General features: G+C 40.5%; 1 protein-coding gene and 1 long non-coding RNA gene across 2 annotated transcripts in view; one reads left to right on the top strand and one right to left on the bottom strand.

The window, feature by feature from the left end:
- The window catches only part of LOC111873761 (diuretic hormone class 2), a 198,599-nt gene that overhangs the window by 84,238 nt on the left and 90,417 nt on the right, over nt 1-23,944 (bottom strand). The window lies entirely within an intron of this gene.
- LOC117283031 overlaps nt 1-23,944 on the top strand; it is a 216,953-nt gene that overhangs the window by 25,491 nt on the left and 167,518 nt on the right. The window contains exon 2 of the long non-coding RNA XR_004514023.1: nt 10,895-11,062. This is a non-coding gene — a long non-coding RNA (uncharacterized LOC117283031). The remainder of the gene's footprint in view (nt 1-10,894; nt 11,063-23,944) is intronic.

The following is a 23,944-nucleotide window of genomic DNA, read 5'->3' on the forward strand; positions in this document are numbered from 1 at the left end:
AGTGAGCATTTTGGCCATGTGAATAATAGTGCTCCTCTGGATTTGAAGATAATTAGTCTCTTATGAAATGAGGAGAATATTATCAACACTTCTGTATGCGTATTAAGTATTTATGCATAAAGTTGTCCCTGTGCTTAACTAATTAAGCATTACGCCATGAAAACTTATGGGGGAGTGGATGTGTAGATTCATGTATTCTTGAAGAAAGCAGTCTTCTGGGATTTGGCACCGTGTATATGTGGAGTTAACCGACGTTTCGGAGGAACGTATCGCCTCCATCTTCAGGGTAGAAGGAAAAATGTAAGAAATCCGCAAGCGAAGACACCGTGAGACTGGTCTGATTTTACCGGTTCTCACGGTCTCTTCGCTTGCGGATTTCAAATATTTTTCCTTCTACCCTGAAGATGGAGGCGATACATTCCTCCGAAACGTCGGTTAACTCCACATATACACGGTGCCAAATCCCAGAAGACTGTTTTCTTCATAGTCACCGCCGTGAAAGCCTCAAATCTTACATCGTGTATTCTTGTTCTTTGCACTGGTTGGAGGTGAGTGGTCAGCGTCACACTCCGGCCGCTTTACCTCAAGGGAAAGAGCCCCCGTTACCCATTGTATAGGAGGCTTGATGGGCCCCAGAACGGGTCTGGACTGCGTGTACTTTGGAAATTGACAACATGGACACATTGAAGTCTAAAGTATAGTACGGATTACATTTACAGAGATTAAGGAGAGTGAAAGCCTATGTGGCCTTTATGAACTCTCTGATTTCATATGGTTCTTGTAAAATGTCTAAAAATATTTCATCTTAAGAAGAATATTCGCATTGACTTATTTTATGGAGCAGAGCTATTTTCAGAGGCACCCGGTTGATCGAGAAACTTTTTTTTTTTTATAATTTCCTGTATATTTACAATCTACTCAACATATTACGAGTATTTAGTAAATGTGATAAGTCAATTGACACTGTAGGTGTTGCCGGCCAGTGCCGGTTCACCTTATGTTACTTAACTAAGTCTTCGGGCCACTGTCTCTTGAGCCTTCTAGGTACAGTTTGATCACTAATGAGCTGGTTGATCAGTTTATTTTTGTGGTTCGTGTTCCTGTTTCTATATTTTGCGGCCTGAGAGTGTATTACTTCCTTGATGTATGGTATTTTTAAGTCCTCATGTAGGGTCTGGTTGGAGACGTACCATGGTGCATTTGTCATTATTCTTAAAGTTTTCGATTGATAGTTCTGGAGTATTTTGATGTTGGTTGGTTTCGCGCATCCCCATAATTCTATACCATATGTCCATATGGGTTTTAGCATGACTTTGTATATGATTAGTTTGTTATCTAGAGACAGTTTGGATTTTTTGCCAATAAGCCAGTTCATTTTATTTGTTTTAATGTTGAGCTGTAGTTTTTTTGCCTTTATGTGCGCTTTCCACGTTAGCTTCTGATCAAGGTGTAGACCCAGGTACTTGACTTCATTTTTCCGAGGGATAAATTCACCGTTTAACATCGGTTGTGGGCTTTCTGTGGATCTAGTTGTGAAGTTTATATGGACAGATTTGTCATTGTTGACTTTGATTTTCCATTTGTTGAGCCAATGTTGTAGGATGTTGAGATGGTTCTGAAGCTTTTTGGAAGCAGCTATGGGATTCTGGTCCAGCGCCAAGATCGCAGTGTCGTCAGCGAATGTGGCCATGGTGGTCTCATTGGCGGTAGGTATGTCAGCTGTATACAGAAGGTACAAGAGCGGACCCAAGACACTGCCTTGGGGTACTCCGGCTTTTATGGGATAGTAGTTAGTTTCAACTTTCGTTGTCTTGATGTCGCATCGATCGAGAAACTTAGTATCTTTTATTGAACCGGAAGTTTTACTGCCCTGTTCACAAGAACTCGCCCCTGGAGCCTCTCCTGCCACTTGGCTTCAGTCCACGGCCTCGCAACCTACTTATTTAATTTTCTTATCTCTTTTCCGATGCCATTCATAGTAGCTTGGAGTATGTAAGCATTGTGCGATAGGATTATTAAAGAACTATTAACTGGAAGGGATGTGGAAGGAAGCGGTGATGAAGTAATTTGAGGTACTGTCTCGGAATTTGAATGGAAGTATCAGGAAAATCAGGAGAACCCTCAGTAAGACCAGGTGGTCTCCGGGCCAAGATTTGAACCCGAGATCTTTCAATTACAATTCCGGAATTTTAATCATGAGGCTGCCAGTACGATAATACTTCTTTAAGACCAATTTTAATGTTATCTTATCTTCTGTGCCTATGACTTCCAAATATTATCTTCAGGTTTCCCGACTGAAATTCTGTATGTGTATTTATGTTCTCCATGCATGGTATTATTTTCCAGCATTTAATTTCCCTTGGTGCGCTCAGTAATGATTAAAACAAGGGAAATTTCTCGTTAATAGCTATTTATGGTTCCTAATGTTTAGGAAGTTAATAAAACCCAACATCACCTCTGTGTAAAGAACACCACCTTAAAATTATAGTCTCTCTTTCAGTCTGTCTGTCTACCTATCTGCCTCGGTGTAGCTCCTTTCAACGAAAGATTTCATACATTTTATTTGAAACGGTCTGCTGATAACGTAGTTACAATATACGATATGATTTATGCTTGGAATATTACTGACACACGCAAACAGACTTCAGGGTTTCACCTTCATACACTAAACGAAATATGTTTACAATTTTGTAGCCGTCCTTATATGTCAGCGAGTTAGATTTTTACCCAAAATTCATTTTCAGAATCAGAACAAAATTGATATTTTCCTGTAGCCGATTCGACCCATATACGCATAATCGTAACGTATGCGATTCCAATATATTTTACGTTATATGTCAGAGTTTGGGGCACGCGGTAGCGTAGTTGGTTGAGACACTATGCTACAAGCCGGAAGGTCGCGGATTCAAGTCCCGATGAAGTCATTGGATTTTTTCAATTGACCTAATCCTTCCAGCCTCACTATGGCCCTGGGGTCGTCTCAGTCTCTAACAGAAATGAGTACCAGGAATATTCTTGAAGGTAAAGGGCGGCCGGCCAGTAGGGCTGACAACCTTGCCGCCATCTATGACCCGATTGTCTAGAAAATGTGGGAACCTCGACGTCTCAAACCCTATGGGCCTTCACGGCCTGTTACAGGAATAGCTTTACTTACTTTTGCTTACTTATATATCAGCGTTTAATGTTCCATATGTGAATCTCATAATTACTTACTTACTTACTTACTTACTTACTCATGGAGCCGAGCCCTTCTTGAGGAGCCACAAATTCTGCAGCTACTCAAGAATTTCCCAGCATTTTAAGGAACCCGAAGGTTCATTACCGTGTTCAAAAGAGCCCTCCACTGGTCCATATCCTGAACCAGATCTATCCAATCCATACCATCGAATCCTAGCTCTCTAAGATCCATTTTAATATTATCCACCCACTTACGCCTTGGTCGTCCCTGTGGTCTCTCTCCATTAGCTTAGGTCGTTTATCCAAGGCATCCGTCCAGAGCCGAGGCTTTGTGTTCATTTTCGTAACATATTTTTTTTACGGTGAGGAGTTGTAAGCTCCACGCCCAACCCCCCAAGCTGGAGGGCCACTCCTTGTCTGCTGACAGCGACTGCTTATTCAATATATTCGCAGTGAATCTCATTATAGAAAATCAAATATTGAAATCATTCACAGGGTCGAACAAAATCAAAATCCGTTTTCCTTTAATGCCTCTGAAACATGGATAGTATTAGAAACAAGCGTGGACAAACTACATAGATTTGTAAATAGCTGTTTAGGGCGCATTTTAAACGTAAAATGGCCAGACACAATATCAAATAACTCTCTGGGAGATTACAAAGCAAGAACCAATTGACATCCGAATTATAAAGAGGAAATGAAGACGGATCGGGCACACTTCAAGGAAACCAAGTGGCGCCGTAGAAAAAGATGCATTGCTTTGGAACCCCCAGGGCGCTAGAAGGAGAGGACGGCCAAAGAAAACTTTGATAAAGACAAGAGAAGAGGAAATGACAGAGGTGGGAAGGACGTGGAGAGAGTTTGAGGCATTGGCAAACCAGAGGAGAAGGTGGAGAAGCTGTACAGGAGCCCTATGTTCCACCAGTAACTAAAGGATTTAAGTCAATCAAGTCAAGTCACAGGGTCGAACAGGCTTTTAGAATACAATATGACTGGTGAAGGGAAACGCCTAACAGGAAGTTTTCGTTTTTTTACAGGGATTTTTTTGTAGAATTGAGATAAATTTGTGATCATTTGCGGGATCTACTACTGAATCTCTGCATTTGTTATAAAAGGTATTGGTAAGTGCGATACAGGGAGAATACCGTAGTCTCTAATTAGGTCTATAGGAGACCAATGTTACGTTTATGTATTTGCGGTATTTACACATATCCCGAAGTGTAAGAATCTTAGAACGAAATATCCAGTACCTCCTACTTGTTATATCTTCGGTTAGTTAATACCGGCCATGTCCCTATATGTTACTGAAGTTCAGTAACGAGAAAAGGGGTACCGGAGGGTAACTACGTATTAGTAGTAAATCGAAAGAGAGAACATGAAAAACAGTGGTGACCTGTTTTACTTTAAAGTACTGTCCCAGCATTCGCGCCGAAGGGAATGGGGCAAGGTGCGGAACACTTCAGCCGGGAGCCGGGAGCCGGGAGCCGGGAGCCGGGAGCCGGGAGCCGGGAGCCGGGAGCCGGGAGCCGGGCTAAATTTGACCAGGTACTTCCAAATTGGGTAGCTTTTTCGTTGCGAGTTTGTTGGTAAACTAGATTTTAAATGGAGTGATTTCTGTGTCCATACTTTACTTGCTTCATAATATTTATTAAAATTACATTGAAACATTTTAGATTAATTTGGTTTCCAGTTGTCTGACAACTTTATGGTCGTCTTTGATTACTTCTTACCGAACACGTTTGTATAGAGTTTTTTTATTGCTAGTGGGGTGGGACTAAGTCCCTTGTACTGCGGCCACTTCTGGCCTATTGTAGCAGCCCCAGATGATAGGTGAGGGTGCTTGTGGAGCAGTTGGTGGAATGAAGATTGGCAAGGGAAACCGAAGTACTCGGAGAAAACCTGCCCCAGCGCCACTTTGTCCACCACAAATCCCACTTGACCAGACTCAGGATCGAACCCGGGCCGCCGCGGTGGGAAGCCAGCGACTAACCTCTTGAGGTATAGAGGTAACTCTCTATATTTGTATTTGGGAGGTGTTCAGTTCGATTCTAAGCAGGGATACCGGCAATCCCGATTTAGTTTCTTTTTCGTGGTCTTCCTCAGTCCCTTCAGCAAAATTCCAGGAATAGGCCCTGAACGGGTCCTTCCAAATCCTTTCCAATTCATCGTTCATCAGTCATCCTACCGCCCGACGCTATGTAGTCTCGATAGTGAAAGCGTTGAAAAGTAATCTGCAAACAAATAATGATTATTTCTTCCACTTGCTCTGGTGTTTATCTTATTACCACAGACATAGGTCGTGAACTTGGGATGAACTTTGGCCCGACCTCTTACCTGTAAATGCGTTAATGGTTTTCAGTCGGCGCGTTATTAATGATATGTAGAGAAGATAAATTACTTGTAATTTCCTTATCTTCGTATTTGTCAGGAACATAATTGATGGTATAATTATCAGCTTCATATAATTTATCTTGAGATTCGATGCTGACGCAGAATTGGTTATAAGTCTAAGAATTAACACGTCATGGGCGATAACACTTGCAGCTTCTCTACGTCACGTGTTGTATGCAGAAGCCTGAAGATTAAGTTAATACAAGTATAATGAAAAAGGTTGGGAGGGAGTCATAGTTAAAAGTACGTTCACGTGACTGGCTACTATAAAGAGGGTTTGGATTGGTAATTGATTTTTTGAGGACTTACATATCATATCTACACGTAATTATAGCGCTATCGCTAATTCACACACTCTACAACTCACTACAGCACGTACTAAGTCTTCTCAGTCTGATCTGTCTTCACCAGTCGTTGCATGCTGACGGATCCCAACAATGCTTCTGTGCTCACTTTCTTACCGACTGGCAAGTGTCCCACATCTAATTCATTGTCAAAATCAAGGTCACATTGCGACTGACGGTCAGTCAGTCAATCTTGGTGTCGAGCCCAGTCTGGGGCTTATGACTAGATATTTATTACTCTTTGACAGTTACGGTCTTGCCATTGTAGGGCGTCCTCTCTGACGAGAAGACGGGTCTGTCTTTTGTTAGAGTCATTGTCTGCAGTAGTAAGTAATTTGTCATAATGTAAGGGATATTTACATTTAAATAACTTTAGGGACTCAGTCAAGTCTGAGTCAAAGTTAAGGACTCAAAAAGAGAGAGAGACAGACAGACAGACAGACAGAGAGAGTTACTTTACGACTGGCGGTTTACCGCCAAGCGGTTCGTCTTGGCGTCAGGCCTCTTGAGGACCACGACCAGAAATTATTTTTTTCCCAACTGAACTCTTGCGGTAATAGTCCATATGTAACATCCTCTCTGACGAGAAGATGGGACTCAGAGTCAGATTATACTCGTTATATAGCCTCGGGGCGGACCCAACTGAAAACATCTTTTCTTAAGGGTTCCTCTATTATAGATGTGTATTTACCTCGCCTTTGAATAGAAATGGTACTTATCATATTGTTGCGTGCGTATTCATTTCCGCGGGTCCTTGCCTTGTACTGAACATCTACTCTGGCTCTTCTGTTCCGACTTTCAGGCTTCATGTCGCAATATCAATATTAATGTCATGTAAAATGGGGAAGAACGAATTTGGAAATCTCAGTGCACTAGATCGCCATTTGTAATGTGCGGAAGGGGACTCCAGTGACCGTCGATCCGAAGAGGGAGGTTCGGTGGGCTGCAGACGAGATTAGCAGCTAAATATACGCACACAGACAATGTTCCGAGTTGTATTCAACCTGTACCTCCCTCCTGATTGCAATGTTTCTGTTAGCGTTTCTCAGTGCATCCAAGCGAATGAAAGGATAGCAGCTCCAAATTCCTTACAAATCCCTATTAATCCATCCTACATAAATAGATCCGCAGTGAATGTTATTCAGTCGTACGTACTTGGAGTTTAAAAATGCTGTATTGTAGATAATTTAACCAATGACAAACTCTACATTCCGGAAAGTCTTTCTTGATTGGACTTTATTTAGGAGATTCTGTTATGGCAGTAGCCTAAAGGACAGCAGATATATTGCCGAATATTTTAATGTCACCCAGGATGCTGCACCTATATTCGTGGGGTGTCAGGTTGGAAAGCTGATCGGAATACCGGCTATTATAAGATTCCATTTATATCTAAGCGTTAAAATGAAACAAATAAATAAATTTGGGTTCGCATATCAGTGTTATCAGCCCAAGCTGTTGATTTTCCTAAAGATTAAACTGCTAAAGATTTTAATTTTACCCGTTGTTTTGTATAAGCGTGAAATTTGGTCTCTCGCCATTGGGGAGAAAAAGGATTGTGAGTGCAGGGTCTGAGACTCTTATGGCGGTCGCTTAGGAAGGCTACTGTCTCCTCGGTTATGACGTCCTCTAATTTGGTTCATTATTACCGACGTTTCGGAGGAACGTGTTTATTCCATTCTTAGGTTAGAAGAGTGCCTCGAAGATGGAGGCATCATGTTTTCCCGAAACGACTGCATCAGACTACATGGCGTTAAATTAAAGAAGATGGTAGTCGTCATAGATTTAAGTAATTTAGAATAAAATGTCGAGAAGAATAGTAAGACTCAAGAGGAACAGCAGATGTTGGCAGAACTGCGTAACATTTTCATTTTCATCAGTAATCTGCCACACGACAGGTCCACAGTCTCTTCCAAAACAGTTTCTCCACTTAATGCGATCTAGAGCTTTCTCCTTCAAATAAAAATATCCTCTTCTGTCCCCAAGGTCATCCAGCATCTTCTTACGTCTTTTCCTCGTCTTCTGGTCGCATACATGGTATCTCTGTTTTTGGAAAGAGACTATCCAGGAAAAGTGATAATGTGGTAGTTTTTCCATTTGCTTTCCACATCGCAGTACAACAGCCGTTCAAACCACTCTGGTCACGCCTGTTGCTATACGAACTTGAACCATCTCGAGCATCATTTGCTCTGTGCTTCAAGTCGCTGCTGATGACGCTGCTTCCGGCATCAGTTTTTGGTTTTTGGTGTCTCTCTTCGTCTGATGCCTACCCTTTGACCTGTCCAGCAAGGGAGGCCCTGCCAGTAGCTACGCTACCGCTGGTATAGCTCTCAGGGTCCTTGGCGTAACATAGCTCTTCGTAATTCTCACGCTGCGTATAAGATATATTATTAATCGGTATGAAGGAAGACGAGAGCATGTAGCACGGATTAGAGGGATGAGGGACGCATAAAATCATAATGGAAGACCCCTCGAGAGACCTATGAATAAATTGGAGGAAAACACTAAGATCGAGCTTGGGCCGCGCCATAGCTCAAGCGGTTAGTCGCTGGCTTCCCACCGCGGCGGGCCGGGTTTGATCCCGGGGTCTGGTCAAGTGGGATTTGTGTCGACAAAGTGGCGGTGGGACAGGTTTTCTCCGAGTACTTCCGTTTCCCCTGCCAAACTTCATTCCACCAATTGCTCCACAATCACTCTCACCTATCATCTGGGACTGGTACAATAGGCCAGAAGTGGCCGCAGTACAAGGGACTTAGTCCCATCCCACTAGCAGTAAAAAGAAAGTACAAGCTTAAGGAAAGAGAATGTGTTGGTATGGAGTGGGTTAATCTGGACCAGGATGGGATACAATTGAGGACTATTGTCAACATTGCAATGAAGGTTCTGGTTCCATAAAAGTGTGAGGAATATCTTGATATGCTGAGGGACTGTTGGCTCTTCTGGAAACCTCGGCTGAATGAATTACTGGAGTATTGAGTTATATCTGCACATCATGGAGCAGGGGACTTGCTACCTACAGATAAAGAATACATTGTGATGGGACGGTGGATCCTTGCTGTTGAATAAGTAACTAGACTCAGAATGTTCCTGGCCAGGACCCTGGGGACGTAGTCTGCTACCAAGAGACGTTGAAACAATAATGAAGTCTGCACCAGTGTGTGGAAAGCACAGTCAGCAAAGATTGCAGGCATGTTTCCATACAGTCAATGTAGAAAGTAAATCTACAAAGGCAGGAAAAGAAATTGGACGCAATTTTATTACAAGCACTTGAGAATAATGACCCAGAAATTAGGTATAATTTTCTTTCACACAACTGTCCTGCTTTTCAATGCATATGAATATATTAGCGTAGGTGACTGTCTTGAACGCTTATCTTTAGAATTTAACATCAGCCCATCTTCCTCCACTTATTCATAATTAGTCATTTATCTCAAAGGGTAATCTGCATTCTAAACTATTATTTCTCTGTACATTTCACTACTTTCTCTTTAATGAATGTCTGAAAGCCAAGTCAGATAATGAAAACCAAGGAAACGAAAATAAGGGAAAATTAATATCGTTTATCTTTGCCATAATTTTGAAACCTGCCCTTATAAACTTGGGGCACGCAGTAGTGTAGCTGGCTGAGGCACTATGATGCATGCCGGAAGGTCACGGATTCGATTCCGAATGAGGTAATTGGATTTTTCAATTGATGTAATCCTTCAAGTTGCATTATGGCCCTGGGGTCGACTGAGCCTCTAACAGAAATGAAAATCAGGAATATTCCTGGGGAGGAAGGGCGGTTGGTGGGTAAGGCTGAAAACCTCATCGCCATCTGTGAGTCTAATGTCTAGAAAATGTGGGAGCCTCGACGTCTCACAACCCTATGGGCCACCACGGTCTGTTGGATGAAAAGCGTTACCGTTTTACCTTAACTTGCCATTATAAAGTTTGAGATAAACTTAAATTTGTCAATTTTTGACTCTCTCTTGTATATGACAACAGGGTATTCATAAACTTAGTAACTGTTTTTCTTGTCCGAACTGTTATTAATTCTCCTTAATTTATCAGTTTTCATTATTACTGCTGAGTAATAAGGTAAATTTGTCTCTGTGCTTAACTAAGTACTACATCATGAAGGCGTATGTGGGAATCCTGTCCAATGGGTACTATTTCCCTGGTGGTAAGGAAGCCGGCGTATAAAGCCCACCTCCTACTGTCCAGGTTAAGAATGCGTGAAGTTGTACTTACTTTACCCCTACATCTCCATGGCGCCGCATAGGGGTTATTAAGACAGAGTTTTGCATTTTTATCTCGTACCAGTGCTAGTAATTACACTGCATCTCTTATGGGGACGAGGCTACGTCATTGTCAATTAGTTACGTAGTTTGTTACGTCATTATTAGAGAGTCGCTAGATTATTCTTCAAACATTCTCACTTCCGATATTCATACGTCGGTGGAAATCCAAACAGATTTGCACTTGAATTTTGATCCGTTAGATTGGCTATACAAGCGCCTCTGTGATCTAGTGGTCAGAGTTCCTGCCTACAGATCCAGGGGTCCCGTGTCTGGAACCGTGTTCCCTCAGCCTCATGATGATAATTGAGGAGATATTTCAAGGAAATAGCGGCTCCGGTCTAGAAAATCGATATTAACGGCCATGGGGATCCGTTGCGCTGACCATGCGACACCCTCTATCCGCAAAAGTTGGCACTAACTTCGCCGATAAGCGGCGGTAGCTCGGTCGGTATAGTTCGCTTGCGGACTACAGGCCACGGATTTTTTTTTAAATTGGCTAAACAAAGTATGATATATCGTGGTTAATAGAGTGGATGGGCTTTATCTCTTGCCAGGTAAACTGAGACTTTCGTATGCAAGTTATGAAGGTTTCCGAGTCTCCCAGTGATATATTGACACATTTGTCTGTGTTTATTTACGTAGTGGTGTTTGTGTGTAAGCTCCAGTTTGTACTTGAGTTTCACCTTCATGATTTGCTTTCAGGATTGAATAAATCTGAAGAGAGTTGAGAACACTGTGAAATTCCGAGAATTCGAAAATGCGCTGTCGTACATTTTTAAGGAATAAACAACTAGGAATTGGAGAGAGAAGATACCACTCAGACGCGGAGACTGTAAACTGAACACGAGTTTCCCGAATGCATAGCACCCGGTAAGTGAAGAACAAGCAAGAGTGGCATAAATGCAATTTGTAAGGCACTGTAAATGTTTTAGTCTAAAACTTCTTGCTTCGTTGCCATTTCAGTAATGTACAAGAAGTATCCACTTTCGCCCATAATATATCCTTTGTCAGTATTAAAATGCATTAGCTAAAACTTAGAAGAGAAAGTAGGTCACGGAAACTAAAATATACACTTGTAATTAGGATAATATACATACTAAAGGCGAGTCCACATTACTCGTGTTCGTGCTCCTGTGATTCGCTATGCTCGCGAGTAATGTGGACGATATGACAAGTCACGAGACAAGCAAATTTTAAATTTTTAATTTAAAAACTGTAGCCTATAAATTAAAATACGACTACAGCCTATACACACTACGAGTAAATATACGGATCCTCACGCGCCGAAGCCTGGCGAGCAACTGAAGTAGTGTGGACGAAGATTTACGAGCACAAATAAAAGCCAGACGAGTCTCCCGACGAGCACGAGCACGAGTAATGTGGACGCACCTTAAGAATCAGGATTCGAATTGCACCCAAAACTTCTGTCGCGATAATCGTGTCTCGTGTGAACAGCAATGATCACTGTACGTACTGGGAAAAGTCTGTAGTGAAAATTTTCATGTATCTGGCTGTTCTGTGACCGCCTCTGTGGTCTGGTGGTCAGAATTCCTGGCTACAGATCCAGAGGTCCCGGGCTCGATTCACTGCGATACCAGACATTCTGTGAAGTAGTGGTTCTGGAATGGGGTCCACTGAGCTTCGTGAGGGTAATTGAGGAGCTACTTGAATGGAAAAGTAGAGGCTCCTGTCTAGAAAACCGAGATTAATGACCGTGGGGAATCGTTGTGCTGACCACACGACACCCTCTATCCGCAAATTTGGCACTATCTTCGCCGACACAGTCGCTCGGTCGGTATAGTTCGCTTGCAGACTAAAGCCACGGAGTTTGCTTAGTTTATGGCAGTTCTATATAAAGTCCTCATTGTGAAACAGGAAACAAACACCAAAGTTGTATGTTTATATATATTAGAAAGACTTGCAAGGTGTGAGGATGTGGAATGGATTTAGATGGTTCAGGATAGTGTTCAGTGACCGGCTCATTAGAAAACGGAATGGGCTTTCTGGCTACATAAAATGCGGATAATTTACATGATCGGTTGATAGACTGTCAGTTCCCCAAGAACTCTAACCGTAGAGTTAATTAGTTTAACGTTTGTACGAATCTCAGGACGGGATACATTCTGACTCAAAATTTTTAGTGAATTCGAGACATAAAGCATTACTTTTACGTCCATGTAATCAACGCTGAAACATTTTTTACATTATATTTTTATTCAAGATGGCGCAGGATATTCGGAAAATACGAGTATGTTCGGCGTTTTGAAATGGCACGTATTAGTAACCATAATACACAAATTGAATGAAGCAGATACGAAAATGTCACTGGAGTTCTATGTGTGCACCTCTTCTAATGCAATATATACCGAAACGACTGTTTCAGCCCGAATAACTTTGTTTTTGTCAGTGCTACCATAACATGGGCCATTTACCTTGATAAGCTGAAAAATAATTTTCTCCACAACAATAGGATGCAGAAGTTGAAAGCTTCCAGTAAGATGGCGCACAGCTCCCTCTTAGCAATTTTGTCCGAGCTGCTCCACAACTTGCTGGATGGGCGGAAAGAGTTCTATTTCATATGTGCCAGCATATAACGTCCCTTGACTTCCTTTCTTGGGGGATATAAAAATGCAGTTTATGGAGCCTCTGGACGTGTGGGTGGCGTTCAGACCTTAAAATACAGAATTGCAGTAACTACTGAAACCATAATTCCAGAAATGCTCCAGTTCATTTGCTGTCTCATTGTAGATCCAATTTTAAGGATTTCAAGTGTCGAACTTCATCAGTGGAAGTGCGTGTCATTTTTGTTTTTGTTTCGTTCAGTTTTGTATCATGGTTGCGAAGATACAACATTTCAAAACACCGAATATATTTTAAGGACACTCTGATAATCCTTCATTGTTACCTATATGCATCTACTTAACCTAAGGAAACGGTCAAACATGTATGGTTGCCTTCATGTGTCGTAAGTTTATTCTATGAATTTAATTATGTTTTTACCAAATTAGATTTTTCATTATCCTCTGCATGACACATTACAGCACGAAGAGAACGCGGCGACACTCAGCCGTAACTACATGCCTAGTATTGCTATTAGTTTATTTCTGTCCACGGAGACTTTGCGTCTAGTCCCATGGCCATAATTGACGTTAATTTGCACGATTGGGTATGGTTTAGACACGGTTCATCAAACTGCTATTGTTCATACACCGAGCATGGACTCGCCAGTTTGGGGTGAGCTGTAATTGCAATATATTATTATTTTTATTTTATTATTATTTACTTAAACTACAACTGGATTTCTGCCCTGTGGCAGTGGTACTACAGTAGTACACAACACACAAATAACACACCACACAAACAACAAAGGATACACTAGCATGCAGTGCGATCATGTGCATTATTCAAGGTGTAAATTAAATAAAGTTTAAACTTAACTAACCAATAAATTCTAATGGTAGCAAAACCCGATGGTCTAATACAGCTTACATCAAAGCCGGTGTTTGGATAGGTATCCTAATTTCGTTTCTTCCCCTTCAAATTGTGAATTATCTTCCCTTTATCCATCTTAATATTACATTCCTAATTTACCTTTTGATTTTTCCAAGATGATGTTCTCTTACAAGTTCCACAGTATACATTTGTATGCATTCCTGTCTGTGACATCCTACGAGTAAATTGACAGTTTCCTGGGGTTCACAAGACCGATCTTGTATAAAATTAATATCGTTTCAAGCTCTAGGCCTGCAGCTCCTCCACCATTCCCTGCTTCTTTCCAGGAAGAGCACATAAATATTGCTTTTCAGTTATTTTATAATTTTCATGTAGTCAGGAATCTAAGAAGCATACGCCATGGTTCGATGAAGGGTTCTCAGAATTTTTAGACCAAAGGAAACAAGCCAAATTGCAGTGGTTACAGGATCCAAGCGAAATAAATTGGGATAATCTGAACAACATAGGAAATGAAGCAGCAGGAATTTCAGGGATAAAAAAGGGAATACCTGAGACACAAAATTGATGAGCTTGCAACGAACAGTAAGAACAGGAACATTAGAAGCCTACATAGAGGAATAAATGACTTCAAGAGGGGTTACCAACCTAGAAGCAAGTTAGTGAAAGATGAGAATGGTGATCTGCTTGCAGATTCCAACAGCATTTTGAATAGGCGGAAGAACATACAAACTGTAATTGGTGCTAGTTAAGTAGGTTGGTCTAGAAGTAAACACAGAGAAAACTAAGTATATATATATATGTTGCTCTCTCATCACCAGAATGCAGAGAAAAATTATGACATAAAAATAGCTAAGCGATCCTTTGAAAATGTGGCACATTTCAGATATTTGGGAACGACGATAACAAATGAAAACCTGATTCAGGAGGAAATTAAGAGGAGATTGAATTCGGGTAATGCTTGGTATATCGTACATTCAGTCCAGAACATTTTGTCTTCTCGTCTGCGTTTAAAAACAATAAAAAAAAAAGAATGTACATAACTATAATTTTGCCTGTGATTCTGTATGGGTATGAAGCTTTGTCTCTGACATTAAGGGAGGAACATAGCCCGAGAGTGTTTGAGAACAGGGTGTTGAGAATATTTTGACGGAAGAGAGATGAAGTGACGGGAGGATGGAGAAAACTGCATAATGAGGAGCTTCGTAACTTGTATACTCTTCTCCAAGTATAATTAGAATAATCAAGTCAAAGAGGATGAGATGGACCGGGCATATAGCACAAATTGGGGAGAAGAGGAATGCATATAGGATATTGGTGGGAAAACCAGAAGGAAAGAGACCACTAGGAAGACGAAGACCTAGGTGGGTGAAGAATATTAAAATTGATCTTAGAGAGTTAGGATGGAATGGTATGGATTGGGTTGATCTGGCTCAGGATAGGGACCAGTGTCGGGCTCTTGTGAACACGATAATGAACCCTCGGGTTCCATAAAATCCTGGAAATTTCCTGAGTAGCTGCAGAGTTGGCGACTTCTCAAGAAGGGCTCAGCTCTAAGAGTGAGTGAGTCAAGAATCTGTTATACTGAAAGTTAACCACAACAACATGAAATGAACTTAGAATGAGATATAGCATTTATATTAATTAGTTAAATCCAATTACAAAGCGAATATTAGCATGAGAATATAACCCATCTCGCATTTAACAATAAATTCTACCTCTACCTAAAATATATTAAGATAAATCCAGAAAATTTATGTACCACGGAAGTGTTCTCATTATGTTGGCAGTATAATATTCATGTACTCAATTCATTCGTGTGAAATAAAGAAACCTGAATAAGATGCCTACCGCGTAAGAGAAATATTGTGTAATAATGCAGTAAAGATTAAAACATAGCATGTTCTTATGTACCTATATTTAGTTCAATTACATTTCGTATTCCATTACTGTTACTATTTACTGTATAACATACTTATTTTTATTAATATTAATTTATTTAATTGTAGCTGTAATTGTATTTTTTGTAGTTGTAATCGCATTTGGATTGTATTCATTTTGTGTAGTATGTCCTTTATTGCTTCTGTAGTGTTGTGTGCTTTGTTTTGTTTGAGTGTGGTGTGTTACTTGTGTGTTGTGTCTTATTGTAGTATCACTGCCACTGAGTAAACTCCCTTTTGCAGTTTAAATAAAATAACAATAATCGTCATTGCTATTGCGGTTAGACATAGACTTCCCAAGAGGAGGCATGACTTCAGAACTAAGACAGCCCATGCAATAGATGTGACGTTATGACGGTTGTCGCTATGAAGACTGTTGTCTTCTGGGATATGATGCTCTGTGTATTGCATGTAATATATAGATGTTTATTGACTTTTCGGAGTATGCCTTAGGGTCGAAGAGTGAACCAAGCATCATGCAGAATACATGGCAGCAACCCCCAATATATTGTACTCCTCCAACGCAAAATTTAATGTACAAAATGTCCCAAGGAAAGTTTTCCTCGAATACTCCGATTTCTCTTGACAATCATTTCACATTTCTATGTTCTCATATAACAACCCAACCTCTGAGATGCTGCCAGCTTGGCATCACGTCTGCCCTGGTTAAGCTTCATCTCAGAGCCGCGACCGGCTGTAAACGGTAAAGAAGTTGACACGGTGCGTTCAGCCTAAAATAACTTTGGAAGCCCGCAAAAATATTTCGGCTACATACGTTAATTTGGAGTTAGTCTTCGAAATATTCAGTGCCATTTCTATTATCAGATATATTGTCACGTGTATTAGTGACTAAAGACGAGCGTTTGGATTGGCGAGTCGATTTATTGGATATTCACTAGTCGTAACTACACGTATAAATAATTATAAAACATAAATGAAGTCTTCTTTATCTGCTTACACTAGTCGTTGCTATGTAAAAGATCTAGCAATGGATATTCCTCTGTAAAGGTTTTCCTTAGCGTTTCCTGGCAGCGGATTTTAACACAGGAACTATAACTGTCACACTCCAGATATCACTGCACTATAGCACACATAAAGTCTTCAAATCACAAGCTAAGTCTTCACAGGTCGACTTCTAATCCTTCTAAATTCCCGTGGATATCTCCTTCCGAGAACTGACTGACAGCTAGGCGAGGGCGAGGGCGAGGGTCATGTTACAACTGACGGTCGGTCAGTCTGTCTGTCTTGGTGTCGAGCCCCAGCTGGGGCTCATGACCAGATATTTCTTTTCAATGAAAGTTACCGTCCTGTCCATGTCCTGTCCTCTCTGACGAGAGGTCGGGTCTGTCATTTGTCAGTCAGTCTGTATTAAGTCTATTGTTGTATTTACATACATTTACAAATACACACTTAATCCTTACTTCTNCAAACTCCCAGGCGGGACTAGCATAAGTCATTACGGATCTAATAAGAGCTTTGTGGAGGGTCAGTTTAATGTTAGCGCTCAATCGCTCACTTTTGAAAAGGGAACTGACAGCTAGCGCCGATTGTCTTCAAGATAACTTCTCTGCACGGACCCCACGGAAAACACAGTCTTCTCTTGTTAAGGATGCGTGTTTACAGCTTCATTGCCTGGCAATTGACGTCCTATTGTTCCGCGCATTTGCTTGTGTCGGACATAGGAAACAGTTCCCTATATTGTTTTTACGTTTATAGGGAGGGGGGTTACCGACCGTCGCATAGAAACGGCAGCTCTAATTTTTTTAATGCTAGTGGGGTGGGACTAAGTCCCTTGTACTGCGGCCACTTCTGGCCTATTGTACCAGCACCAGATTATAGGTGAGGGTGAGTGTGGAGCAATTGGTGGAATGAAGATTGGCAGGGGAAACCGAAGTACTCGGAGAAAACCTGCCTCAGCGCATGTTAGACTTGTTGCGTAACCCAGCAACGGACTGTTTACCAAGAATCTATCTTCGCGGGAACTTGTTTACCAACCCGTTGTCTGGCAATGCATTGGTATGTCACAGTATTCTTTATTTTAATTCTAGAAAACCAGCTAGCAATTCAAATGATATTAACAAGACCATTCTTCAGCAAACACAAAAATAAATCTATTAAATTAGTAAATATTAAAGAAATCCTATAAAATCTTCACCCCTACATTACATACGAACAATATGTAGATTTGTGTAATCGATATTTTATCTATGCATTTTTCTATTTAAATTATAGAACCAATTGTCCCATTTTCACTGATTCTGATATGGATATTATGCTATTGATGGCCACCCCAGTACCATACTTTATAATATCCTGCAGTCAGTAGTAACATGAAGGACCCGTGAACTTATGAAATGGGCTGATATAGTCGTCACTTAGTTTAGAGTCCTTAATGATGTATGCGTTCGAGTAATATATAACGTTTGTTAAAATATTATGACAAATATGACCATTGCTACGCAACGGTTCGGTAAATACCACCTGAAAGCCGGAATAGCATCGAACAAACGGGCTATTACCGCAAGTGTTCAGTTGAAAAGTATTCTGGCCGTGAGTCTCAAGGAGTTTGTCGCCAAGACGAACTGATTGACGGTAAACCACCAGTCGTAATATGGCTCTGACTCTGACTCTTACTCTTACTCTGACTCTGACGTTCAGCAGAATTCATTCGGGAGAGATTCTTCTTTCGTCATTCGTCATTCGTCACAGTGGAAGAGAAGACATTCGTAGTTCAGTAAGGAATGGAGAGATTCTTAGACAATCATTGATTGTGACGTGATTTGTAATTGTAGAACAGTGCCAATAAATCAAAACATCCAAACCAGTACCCATTATTGTTCGTCACGGAAACCCCTCATACGTGACGATATGTTTCCGTAAGGTATCCGATACGGCTGATAGCCCGAGAAGATTTCATTAACTTTTCTTTTGGGATACAAACAGAAACGATACTTATTTAACATTTAATGAATTAAATTTCGCGAACAGTTCTAACTTGAGAATCTGAGAGTCACTCCGATTGTCAAGATACTCCCCTCCTTCTATAGATCCCACTACTGGATCTTGTCTTGAACCAATTGAAAGAGTCGACACCCTCACTCTCCACTTTTGTGAGACCCAGTTAAATATCACTTGTGGAAATTCCGTTGAAATTTAGCAGAGAATCATTTGTATCTCCCTCCTCCACACTTCTCTGTTTCGTTTCCTGGATCCTTTTCACATTCTTGCATCTCATTCCCTCTTTCCCGTTAAATCAGAAAATTACACTTCAGGTGTCACGGTTACGAACACGTGTCTGTATGGGAACGAGTAAGGGGCGAGACAGAGTTCTGACTTATGCACACATAAATAACAAACATGCATAGTCATAAACTGTCTCTTGTTACACACAAAGATTCTTTCATCAATGCTGTAAGTTGCATATTACCCCTTTGTACGATAATTGAATATAAGTGTATGCTGTATCTGTTTGCTGTTAGGGCCGGAGTTTGAGGTAGTACGCAAACCCCTATAAGACAAGGTTTGTAATACAAAGTTGTGAGATGTGTTTAACTTGAGAATTACCAGCAGCAGAAGATGTCGGATATTGATTTCTCCCGAGTCTTTGTATTTATCTCAACCCACGGCTGTGAACTAACACTGTATACGCCGTTCCCCAGACCTGTCTTCTGATGGGTTCGTATTTAGATGATAATAACATATTTATGTCTAATAGCAGTCAAAAACGTCATGATATCATAAATAAAACACTTGTATTAAGTTAACTTTATATGTTGTGTTACATCCCAGTTCTGCGTGTTCCGTAATAAGCCGAGACATCGCGTATTTTCATTTTTATATTTTTCCTTCGTGTTCTTGTGTAATTTTCAACCATAATGTGAGAATATGGTGTGTTATTAATTGAGGAAGAGGTAATTCTCATTAAAAGAACTTCATTGTTTCAAATTGCCAATTGAGTGATATCTTACACAAAAGAATTATGTTTAGTGAAAAGAATTTGCATGTGTTACAGCTTTTAATGATTATTATTATTATTATTATTGTCATCATTATTTATTGTTATCAAGAAAAATGAGCATTTATTGTAATGTATGAATAATCTCCTCACGTTTTTCTAATATTGTTCCCATAAGAGTTCCTGAATCAATACTATGCATCTAGGGTTGATATGGAAACAAATAACATTTTGATTTTTATATCAGAGAGAGATATTAGGTCGGAAGATAAAAGTACTTTTTTTTCTGAATGGTGTGAAATATTCACAGAGTTCAGTCTGATCCTAACATATTTATACATATATGCACTTCTGTTAATCCATACGTTAAAAAAAAAAACAGATTATATTCTATAACTTTAAGCTTTCAAAATTCCAATTCATTTGTTTCGACGACTTCTACTGATTTCTATGGACTACTAAGCTTGCTTATATAAATACGTTCCTCATTTATCGCTTTTCGCATGCTAAAAAATTTCAATAACGGGGTTCTTTCCATCTCATTTTTATTTTGGTTAATGTAAGCCTATAACTAACTTCAGTATGCGGTAAATAGAATTTTAGATTCTCACAGAAATCACCATTCCTAACAAATCCATTCGCCTCACACAATCCTCACATGAGACAGTTCTTGAAACTTGTGAATTAAGTTACGTGCTGGACTGCACAGTCTCATATTATGGAGAAACCACGTTGACGTGATTTACGAGTCTCACGAATGAACAATTTGTCACATTATCAGAAGGAAAGATATAATGTATTTGGCCCTGGGCACAAGCAACAACCACACCATGAAGACACGTGAAAGAGGTGCATCTCAGTGCACTATTGACCTCTGAAATAGAAGTAGTTAACGTGCCTCACGTTCCGGCCACTTCGGGGGAATTGCAGTGTCCCAGTCCCAGTGGGACACAAAACGGCCGAAATACAAAAGATAGGAGGAAAAAATTCTGTGCCATCAAAAAAAAAATCTTCTGGCCACGTAGGGCCTGAAGATGGCCCTATGTGGCTGAAACATTTAGTTTCATATTTTAGTGAATTAAATGTGATATACTGTCGTTTAAATTTAAATTTTTGCATTACAGAGGGATATGATATGAATTTCGTAGAGGATTATAATCCGACTTGTAAATATATTCTCTGAAGAAAGCAGTCTTTTGGGATTTGGCACCGTGTATAAGTGGTGTTAACCGACGTTTCGGAGGAACGTATCGCCTCCATCTTCAGGGTAGAAGAAAATATAAGAATTCTGCAAGCGAAGATACTAACGGCACTAATCCGTTAGTGCCCAGCCTTTAACCTTGCCTTTCTCTCCCCTACACAAAAACCACGCTTGTCCCAGCTCCCTTTCCCCTACCCCTCCCACACTACTGCTTTCACTTGTATACTTGCCCTTCCCCCTTCACCCTCAATGCTCTCACATAGCATGTATCTTCCCAAACAGTCTGCTTTTACCGGTTCTCACGGTCTCTTCGCTTGCAGAATTCTTATATTTTCTTCTACCCTGAAGATGGAGGTGATACGTTCCTCCGAAACGTCGGTTAACGCCACTTATACACGGTGCCAAATCCCAAAAGACTGCTTTCTTAATAGTCACCGCAGTGAAAGTCTCAAATCTTACAAATATATTCTAAATGGATTTACTCTTAGTTTTACGGCCAGGATAAAAAAGCAATGAAAATAAAGAATAAATAAATTATATATACACGTACTAACCAGAATAAGAAACACGACCAAATGTCCAAGAATATTTTGTAAGAAAGTAACCTGGAATTCAATACAGGAACCTCATAACGCAGGACAAGACTGGAAACATTTCACTTCATAATGAAGTTCACAAAATCTCGTGAGGCTTTGTTTCCAGTTTGCTAAATTCAATTGCTCTCTGTTTATAAAACATGGTTAATAATTTATAGGGGCACGCGGTAGCGTAGTTGGGTGAGGCACTATGCTAAAACCTGGAAGGTCGCAGGTTCAATTCCCGATGAGGTCATTGGATTTTTTTTTTTCAATTGACCTAACCCTTCCAGCCACACTATGTCCCTGGGGTCGACTCAGCCTCTAATTGAAATGAGTACCAGGAATATTCCTGGGGGTAAAGGGCGGCCGGGGCATAAGGCTGACAACCTTGCCGCCATCTAGAAAATATGGGAGCCTCAACGCCTCACAACCCTATGGGCCTCCACGGTCTGTCAAGGGGATACCTTTACTTTTTTTTTTCATAATATATACTATTCTTATACGTGAAAAAGGCCTATTTATCTCCATAAGTAAAGTTGGCATTGTTGAAAACGGAATTGCTAGACATCTTTCAGTGGAGGTCTCCCTTATTCAGTACATAATTCTGCCCAGCATCAAGGACACTGATGCTGGGCTGCAGACAAGCAAAGAGACTTATGGGCAGACATGAATTCCTCATAAGACGTGCTTTTCACTTCGAAAGGGGCGCCTGATAATTAAAAATTGAAGAAGACCATCAGTTGTTTTCCTACCAAGAAAGCCGCTGGTTTCTGAACCAAATTAGTCCGTTTACTGTTTTTGCGTACAGTGTACAGTAACAGGAATCGTGCTATAGAACCCAAGTGACTGTGTACTGACAATTTCAAAGGAACCCACCGGTCAGCTCTCATAAAGCTGTATTAAACGATAAAAGTAACCTGTTAACCAGTGCCACTTGGCTAAGTTCGTTTGGGAAAGACCCCGAGCCTGAATTAGCATTGCACTACTACATGAAGCAGGCTACAAGGTGCCTGGAGCGTACACGTAACATACATGCCAAATTCCACAAACTCGCTACTAGTGCTTCAAGACAGTAACTGAATTCAACTTTGTCTTCTCCGAGATTGCGCAGTACACTGTAATATTTTTGCACATTGTCTGATAACATAGGAATATTAAACTTCATGTAGGATACTACATATTCTAATTAACTAACATATATCTAGGAAGTTAGAGCTACATAACTTTCTGATATTATTTTCAAGCTGTTAAGTCACCGGCTTCTAATGGCCCGCGGCCCGATTTAAGTCTCAGGTAAATTTATGTGGGATTTGTGGTGGACGAAGTGATAGTCGAGCAGTTTTTTCTTTGAGTACTTGAGTTTCCGTTCCAATTTTCCTTCCACAAAAGTGTTCAATTTCTCCCACGCACACATAATTAACAGTTTTTTCTTAGTCTATGAGTCATATGCAGTTTATTTATTCTGTATCTTTATTTTTATTCTGTGCATCATGTTGTGTATATAGTTCTGTATTTAAGCATCCTGTTACAAGCCATATTAAAACGTCTATGTATAACACAGTCCGTTAATAATGCAACAATTGTTCAATTTTCTTCCATTTATACGTTAACACATCTTTCGGACTTAGATGGTCATCTTCAGGTGTCTTTATATATCAAAACTGCTACACTGCATTAATATGCGGTGAAACCACATGCTATAGTGCACTTAATAAAATAAAATACATTAAAATGTTAATAGAAAATTTTAATGGATTGCATGCCGGAACATAGTACCTTACTTAGTCGAAAAGTCGCCAACTGTTCAGCTACTCAAGGACTTCCCAGCATTTTATGGAACCCTAAGGTTCATTACCGTGTACACAAGAGCCCTCCACTGGTCCCTATCCTGAGCAGATCGATCCAATCCATACCATCCCATCCTATCTCTCTAAAATCCATTTTAATATTGTCCACCCACCCACGCCTTGGTCTTCCCAGTGGTCTCTTTCCTTCTGGCTTTCCCACTAATATCCTATATGCATTCAGTTTTTTCCCTATTCGTGCTTCATGCCCTGCACACCTCACCCTCCTTGACTTGATCATTCTAATTATACTTGGAGAAGAGACTTGAAGAGAGAAGGAACTCTAACCTCCTGCAATCAATCGAAACGCGATATCAGTAACAGTAAAATTTTCTCTGGCTGTCCGTTAGTTAACGTGTCTGCCGTTCGATCGATCTGCAGACAGTGCTGGTTCGGCGGCCTTTGAAATATCGGCGAGAGGGCGCAACAGGTAGAACCAGCGTAACCTTGAACTTGATATTGACCCTGACAGAATTCGTAGGACAAGTCGAAAAGCAGTGGGTGGGAGCCATCGCCTTTGTTGTATCGACTGGCTGGTGACGCGTAGGTGTCGTATTCTGGATGAGAACGCTTCGACACTAGGCCAAAATATCGGCTATCGGCCCAATGACTGGGACTTTCCGTGGACTCAGTAAGCCTGTGTAAGCGAATGACGGACATAGGCTATGATTGTCTCTTTCAAAATCCGTACCGACTGAAAATTATGATCACCTCATTTCGTTCAACTGAAGAAGGACCAAGTTAAATATATATATATATATATATATATATATATATATATAAT

Source organism: Cryptotermes secundus, unplaced genomic scaffold (assembly GCF_002891405.2).
Source record: "Cryptotermes secundus unplaced genomic scaffold, Csec_1.0 scaffold142, whole genome shotgun sequence".
NCBI classification, from domain to species: Eukaryota; Metazoa; Arthropoda; class Insecta; order Blattodea; family Kalotermitidae; genus Cryptotermes; species Cryptotermes secundus.